Genomic DNA, 8166 nt, shown 5'->3' on the forward strand with positions numbered 1-8166 from the left:
GATGATTGTTCCCATAAAGTTTCAGAATTTTTTAATATTTTTTGCTACGCTTTCTTGCGTGGGTGCATCGTCTGGGTGCACTGAAGATGAGTGCAGCCACTATTTTTCTTTTCTGGTATCACATTCATAGAGTTTATACGCTTTGAAGAATTATTATTTTTTGAAAGAAAGGGGGTTCTCCCAGATCCATTTTATTGAATGAAGCCACAACACCAACATAGCTCTCGGGCCAAGCAGGGTGGCTGGCCAGCATCTGATCAGCAACCAAAAGGATGGCCGTAGAAAAATGATAACCTACTCTTTACTTATCTTACATACCCATGCAAAAGGGGAACCAGCCAAACAAAATAATACTCCCTTCATCCAGAAAAGCTTGTCCTTCTAATGGATATATTCTGCACCAAGTTAGTGCTAGATACATTTATTTGAGAGACAAGTCCGAGACATGCTTTTTCGGACGGAGGGACTAACAACTAATGAAAGCACATTGTCTACTGGAAGCCCGCAACATAAGGAAAGTTCATGTAACACCCACGATGCGGCTATATCTCCCACGTATCGGAGCACGACTTAGAGGCATAACCGCATTGTAGGTATGTCGCAAGAGGGGTAATCTTTACACATCCCATGTACTGAATAAGAAAGAGATAAAGAGTTGGCTTACAATCGCCACATCACACAATACATAAATATAGCATTACATCATCCAGAATACAATCAAGGTCCAACTACGGAACCAAAATAAAGACAACCCCAAATGCATAAGATCCCCGATCGCCCCAACCGGGCTCCACTACTGATCGTCTGGAAAGGAAACATAGTAACGTCCTGAATACTCGTCGAACTCTCACTTGAGTTCGGTCGCATCCCCAGTACTGACATCATCGGCACCTGCATCTGGTTTTGGAAGTAAACTGTGAGTCACAGGGACTCAGCAATCTCACACCCTCGCGATCAAGACTATTTAAGCTTATGGGTAGGAAAAGGTAGTGAGGTGGAGCTGCAGCAAGCACTAGCATATATGGTGGCTAACTTACGCAAATGAGAGCGAGAAGAGAAATCAAAGCACGGTCGAGAAGCTACAACGATCAAGAAGTGATCCTAACCTACTTACGTTCAAGCATAACACGAGACCGTGTTCTCTTCCCGAACTCCGCCGAAAAGAGACCATCACGGCTACACACGCTGTTGATTCATTTTAATTAAGTTAAGTGTCAAGTTCTCTACAACCGGATATTAACAAATTCCCATCTGCCCATAACCGTGGGCACGACTTTCGAAAGTTCAAAACCCCGCAGGGGTGTCCCAACTTAGCCCATCACATGCTCTCACGGTCAACGAAGATATTCCTTCTCCCAGGACGACCCGATCAGACTTGGAATCCCGGTTACAAGACATCTCGACAATGGTAAAACAAGACCAGCAAAGCCACCCGAATGTGCCGACAAATCGCGATAGGAGCTGCACATATCTCGTTCTCAGGGCACACCGGATAAGCAATCCATACAACTAAAACCAACCCTCAAGTTTCCCCGAGGTGGCGCTGCAAGGGGCTCTAGTTTGGACCAACATTCAGAGGAGCACTGGCCCGGGGGTTTAAAATAAAGACGACCCTTGAGTCCGCGGAACCCAAGGGAAAAAGGCTTAGGTGGCAAATGGTAAAACCAAGGTTGGGCCTTGCTGGAGGAGTTTTATTCAAGGCGAACTGTCAAGGGGTTCCCATTATAACCCAACCGCGTAAGGAACACAAAATCAAGGAACATAACACCGGTATGACGGAAACTAGGGCGGCAAGAGTGTAAAAAAACACCAGGCATAAGGCTGAGCCTTCCACCCTTTACCAAGTATATAGATGCATTAAAGTAAACAAGATATAATAATGATATCCCAACAATAATCATGTTCCAACAAGGAACAAACTCCATCTTCACCTGCAACTAGCAACGTTATAAGAGGGGCTGAGCAAAGCGGTAACATAGCCAAACAACGGTTTGCTAGGACAAGGTGGGTTAGAGGCTTGACATGGCAATATGGGATGCATGATATAGCAAGTGGTAGGTATCGCGGCATAGCAATAGAGCGAGCAACTAGCAAGCAAAGATAGAAGTGATTTCGAGGGTATGGTCATCTTGCCTGCAAAGTTCTCGAGTTGACGTAAGCTTGATCCTCGTAAGCGTACTCAACGGGTTCCTCGATCACGTACTCGTCTCCCGGCTCTACCCAAAGCTAGAACACAAGCAAAGGAAAGCACAATCAACCACGGTGCAATGCGCAAGCAACATGATGCAAAACATGGTATGATATGCGGGATGTGATATGCAATGCATATGCGCGCTGCGGAAGGGAAAATATTGAATCAGGCCTCAACTTGGCAAACCAAGAGTGCCGCTGGAAAGAAGAGTTGATTTCGGTCAAAATCGATATAAAGATCACCGGAATCGGATGCACGGTTTGCAAATGGCAAGCAAAACAAGAATGGCACAATTCTGCGATTAACAGCACGACGCCAACTAGAATGCAACAAGAAACTAAGCTACTGCACTCCAACATAACAACAAAGCACATGGCAGTGATCTACTCAAGATGCTTGACAAAATATGAACACTGAGCTACGGCTAAATCACACAATAGCAGGTTCAAACAAGCATAGCAAAAGTGCAAAAGATAACATCATCACAGACTTAGTGAAAATACTAACATGTTAGGATTTAATATGAGGAAGCCATGTTTAGAGCAAGATAACAACATGCTACAGGATCAGATCATAGCAATACAAGGCATAGCATGAATCTACTCAAACCATATAACAAAAGTCCCTTACTGACCATAAGCCAAAAGGGCACCGAAAATATGATGGCACCCATGTAAACATAGCAAGTTTCATTAACAGATTCAGACTTAGCAGAAAACTGGACATGGCATAAACAGAGTTATGAAGGCATCTTCGCGAGCTCGATGCACTCAACACAAGGCATTGCATGACAATCTAAGCATACTAACAGCAAGAAGACATGATCAAGAAGCTAATCATGGCAAGAACAATCTCATAGCATGCATGGATTAACTACAACAACCTTGGCAAAATTGATTAACATGTAAACAATATGCCAGGAACATTTTATAGCAAAAGTAGAGCAAGATTTAGTCATGCTAGGGTACTCCATAAATGCAAACAGGGACATGGATGGATAGAGCACAAGCATATGCCCAAATCATCCTTACCGAACATACTCAAAAGAAGCATGGATCTCTCTGTAGCAACATGAATACATGGCATTAAAATAACAGCAGGAAAATGACTTGGTGAAATTCTAAATCCCTGAAATCAGCAATATCACGAGAGCTACTTTGCATGCTTGTGCTAATCACCACATTGATCACAAAAATACATGGCATACACCCTTGTAAAGATGGCATGGCATATCCCAAAACACATGTAGAGCTCATGCTCATATGCAGCACACAATAATCATGGCAAAAATGACAAATGCTCATAAACTGCTAAGAATCAGGAACTAACATTATATAGCACTCTTGCAACAGTCATTTTTGCATCAAGATGGACTCAAACAAGCATGGCGCAATGGAACAAAATGAAGAGGACATCCAGATGAACATTTTGATATATGGCGCGCCCAAAACGGAGCTACGGATGTAGAGTTATGATGCAATGAACATTGCTATAAAATGTAAAATATCAATGACTTAGAGAAAATTCATAGTCAACCCTAAGGGTTTCTCCCGATCCAGATCTGGCACACGTTCTTCGAGAATCACCGGGAGATGAGTTCGCTAGAGTTGTTCCGCGGTGGCCCGAGAGGAGGGAAGAAGCTCGCCGGAGTGGGGGACTTGCCGGATCCGGAGGGGACAAAGGGGCGGCGCCGTGCGGCGAAGCTCCGGTGGCCGGCGCCGCGGTCCGGGCTGTCGGAGATGGCGGGCGGCGATGGCCGGAGCGACGGATCCCGGCGGGCGGCGCGGAGGAGCGGGCCCGCGGGGGCCGGACCTGGGCTCACGGGCCGACAACGGTGGGCGGCAGCGCTCTGCCACGTGACGCCCTCTAGTTCGTCGGGCGGCGGCGGGCGGACGTGTCCGGCGCGGTCCGGACGCGTCCGACGGCGATGAGGGAGGTTTGCTAGGGTTTCGCCCAAAAATTTCGGAGGGGTGCACATATTTATAGGTAGAGGGAGTTAGGAGAGTCCAAATGAGGTGCGGTTTTCGGCCACACGATCGTGATCGAATGGCCGAGAGGATGGAGGGGGTTTTAAAGGATTTTGGGCCACTTTAGAGGGGTGTTGGGCTGCAACACACACGAGGCCTTTAGGTTCCCCGATTAACCGTTGGGGTATCAAACGGACTCCAAATGACACGAAACTTGACATACGGTCTACCGGTGGTGAACCAAGGCCTCTTGGAAAATCTCGGTCCAATCCGAGAACGTTTAACACCCGCACACGAAAAGAGATGAAAGGGGACGCCGAAGGACGTAGGAGTGTCGGAATGCAAAACGGACAACGGGGAAAATGCTCGGATGCATGAGACGAACTCGTATGCAAATGAGATGCACATGATGACATGATATGAAATGCATGACATGAACAAAATGCAAAACAAAGACAAAACCCAACCACGAGGGAATAACATAACTTAGAGCCGAAAATGGCAAGAGTTGGAGTACAAATATGGTAAATTACATCCGGGGCGTTACAACACTCCACCACTACGAAAGGATCTCATCCCGAGATCTAGGATTGAAAGAACTCCGGATATTCGGAACGGAGGTGGTCCTCGCGTTCCCAGGTGGCTTCTCGGTCGGAATGATGTGACCACTTCACTTTCAGGAATTTGATAGACTTGTTACGAGTCTTGCTCTCAGTTTCTTCAAGAATAGCAACGGGATGCTCATGATAAGATAGGTCTTCTTGGAGATCAATCTCTTTGAAGTTGATGGTGCGGTCAGGAGTCTTGAAACACTTGCGAAGCTGTGATACGTGAAACACGTCGTGCACATTTGCAAAGTTGGATGGAAGCTCAAGTTGATAGGCAAGATTGCCTCTTTTGCCAATTATCTTGAAAGGACCCACGTATCTAGGGGCAAGATTCCCTTTGATACTGAAGCGACGAGTGCCTTTCATTGGAGAGATGCGGAGGTAGACATGGTCTCCGATCTCGAAAGGCAAGTCACGATGCTTGCTATCATAGTAACTCTTCTAGCGCGATTGTGCGGCTTTGAGATTTTCACGAATGACTTTGCACATTTCTTCAGCCTCTGTGATTAAGTCATTGCCAAGAAGTTGGCGTTCACCAGTCTCTGACCAATTAAGAGGGGTACGACACTTTCTGCCATAGAGAATCTCAAATGGGGCCTTGCCCAAACTCGCTTGGAAGCTGTTGTTGTAGGAGAACTCAGCATATGGAAGACAATCTTCGCACTTCATACCGAAAGAAATGACACAAGCCCTGAGCATATCTTCAAGAATTTGATTTACTCGCTCGACTTGTCCATTGGTTTGAGGATGAAAAGATGTGCTAAAGCGAATGTTGGCGCCCATGGCCTTCTGGAAGGAATCCCAGAACTTAGAGGTAAAGATGCTCCCACGATCTGAAGATATCAACTACAGAATGTCGTGCAAGGAGACAATCCTGGAGGTATATAGCTCTGCCAACTGAGCTGTTGTGATAGATTCTTTGATAGGAAGAAAATGAGCCACTTTAGTAAGCTTGTCGATGACAACAAAGATATCATCATTTCCACGCTTGGACTTGGGAAATCCAGTCATGAAGTCCATCTCAATATGGTCAAACTTCCATTCCGGAATGGCAAGAGGTTGGAGGAGACCAACTGGCCGTTGGTGTTCTACTTTCACTCTTCTGCAGACATCACATTCATTCACGAACTGACCAATCTCTCGCTTCATTCGAGTCCACCAATACGACTGCTTGAGGTCATGGCACATCTTTGTACTTCCAGGATGAATAGACAAGAGTGAATTGTGAGCCTCGTTCATAATGACTTTACAAAGGTCACCTTTAGGAACAATAATTCGATCCTCGAAGAATAGAGTATCTTTGTCATCAAGGCGATAGCACTTATACTTGGGTTGGCTCTTGGCAATCCCAATCTTCACCTTCTTCACCATTGCATCAAGAAGTTGTGCCTCGCAAATTTGATCTTCCAAAGTAGGAGAGACTTGGAGGTTGGCAAGAAATCCTTGAGGAACAACTTGGAGATTAAGTTTGCGGAAAGCTTCACAAAGATCCGGTTGGTAGGGCTTGAGAATCAAACTGTTACAGTAAGCCTTCCCACTCAAAGCGTCAGCAATGATATTGGCCTTGCCTGGAGTATATTCAATACTCGGATTATAATCTTGAATCATTTCGACCCAAGGAGTCTGCCTGAGGTTGAGGTTGGGTTGAGTGAAGATGTACTTGAGGCTCTTATGATCAGTGAAGATGTCCACTTTCCTTCCCAACAAGAGATGTCTCCATGTTAAAAGAGCATGGACAACTGCCGCCAACTCGAGGTCATGAGTGGGGTAGTTCTTTTCGTTGGGCTTCAACTGGCGAGAGGTATAGGCCACAACTTTCTTCTCTTGCATTAACACAGCACCGAGACCTTGAAGGGAAGCATCACAGAAAACTTCGAATGGTTTGGATTCATCAGGAGGAGTCAGAACTGGAGCTGTGACTAACTTCTCTTTGAGGGTGTTGAAAGCGATGTCACATTCAGTCGTCCAGACATACTTCACATGCTTCTGGAGGAGGTTGGAAAGAGGCTTCGTGATCTTAGAGAAATTCTCAACGAATCTTCGACAATAGCTTGCGAGCCCAAGGAAACTGCGGAGCTGCTTCACATTCTGAGGTGGTTCCCAATTCACAATTGCAGACACCTTCTCAGGATTAATAGCTATGCCCTTGGCGGATATGATATGCCCAAGGTAGAGAACCTCATCGAGCCAAAACTCGCACTTTGAAAACTTCGCATAAAACTGATGTTCTCTGAGTTTGTCCAGCACCAATCTTAAGTGCTTGGCATGATCCTCTTTGTTCTTGGAAAAGACCAGAATATCATCGAGATACACCAAGACGAAGTCATTTGTGTAAGGGTTGAAGATGAAGTTCATCATGCGAGAGAATGTTGGAGGAGAATTGACAAGGCCGAAAGACATGACAGTGTATTCATAAGAACCATAGCTTGTTCTGAATGCTGTCTTGGGGATATCTTGTTCATGAATGCGAATCCGATGATAGCCCATACGAAGGTCAAGCTTGGAGAATACTTGAGCACCCTTGAGTTGTTCGAAAAGCTCGTTGATGTTGGGAAGTGGGTACCTGTTCTTTATTGTCTTCTTGTTCAATGGGCGGTAGTCCACACAAAGTCGGTCCGTGCCATCCTTCTTCTTGACAAAAAGAACACCACAACCCCATGGAGAAGAACTCGGTCGGATCAGACCCATACGCTCTTGTACATCAAGTTGTTTCTTCAGCTCCTTCAACTCTTCTGGTCCAAGCTTGTAAGGACGTTTGCAAACAGGTTCCATGCCAGGCTCAAGATCGATGACGAATTCAACTGGCCGATGAGGAGGCATTCCTGGAAGCTCTTCTAGAAAGACATCTTGATATTCTCAAACGACTGGAATCTGAGAGATGGCATTCAACTCGCCCTTCTCATTGAGAGAAAACAGTCAAATGGTATCATCACGAGTGGCATAGATGATCACATCCTCAGACGAGTGTGTCAATTGAATCTGCCTGGCAGCACACTCAAGCTGAGCCTTGTGCTTAGAAAGCCAGTCCATGCCGAGAATTAGATCAATATCCGAGTCACCAAGAACAATAGGAGAAGCCAGAAATTTGTAGTCACCCATCTTGATAGACACATCCGGAACGAATACTTGAGAAGTCATTTGTCGGTCCGGAGAAACAATAGACAAAGGGTGTCGGCAAAACTTGAGTCACCAAATCATGCATAGCCACAAACGGTCTTGAAATGAAAGAATGCGATGCACCAGTATAAAAAAGGACTTTTGCAGGAATATCATTAACAGGAAGGTTACCCATGATCACTTCTGAAGAGTCCTCTACCTGAGCTGCGTTCATCATGTTGACCTTTGCAAACTTTGGATTATACTTGACCACTGCATTGCTGGCAGATCTCACAGGAGGAGG

The sequence above is a fragment of the Triticum urartu genome, chromosome 2 (assembly GCF_003073215.2).
Source record: "Triticum urartu cultivar G1812 chromosome 2, Tu2.1, whole genome shotgun sequence".
Taxonomy (NCBI): domain Eukaryota; kingdom Viridiplantae; phylum Streptophyta; class Magnoliopsida; order Poales; family Poaceae; genus Triticum; species Triticum urartu.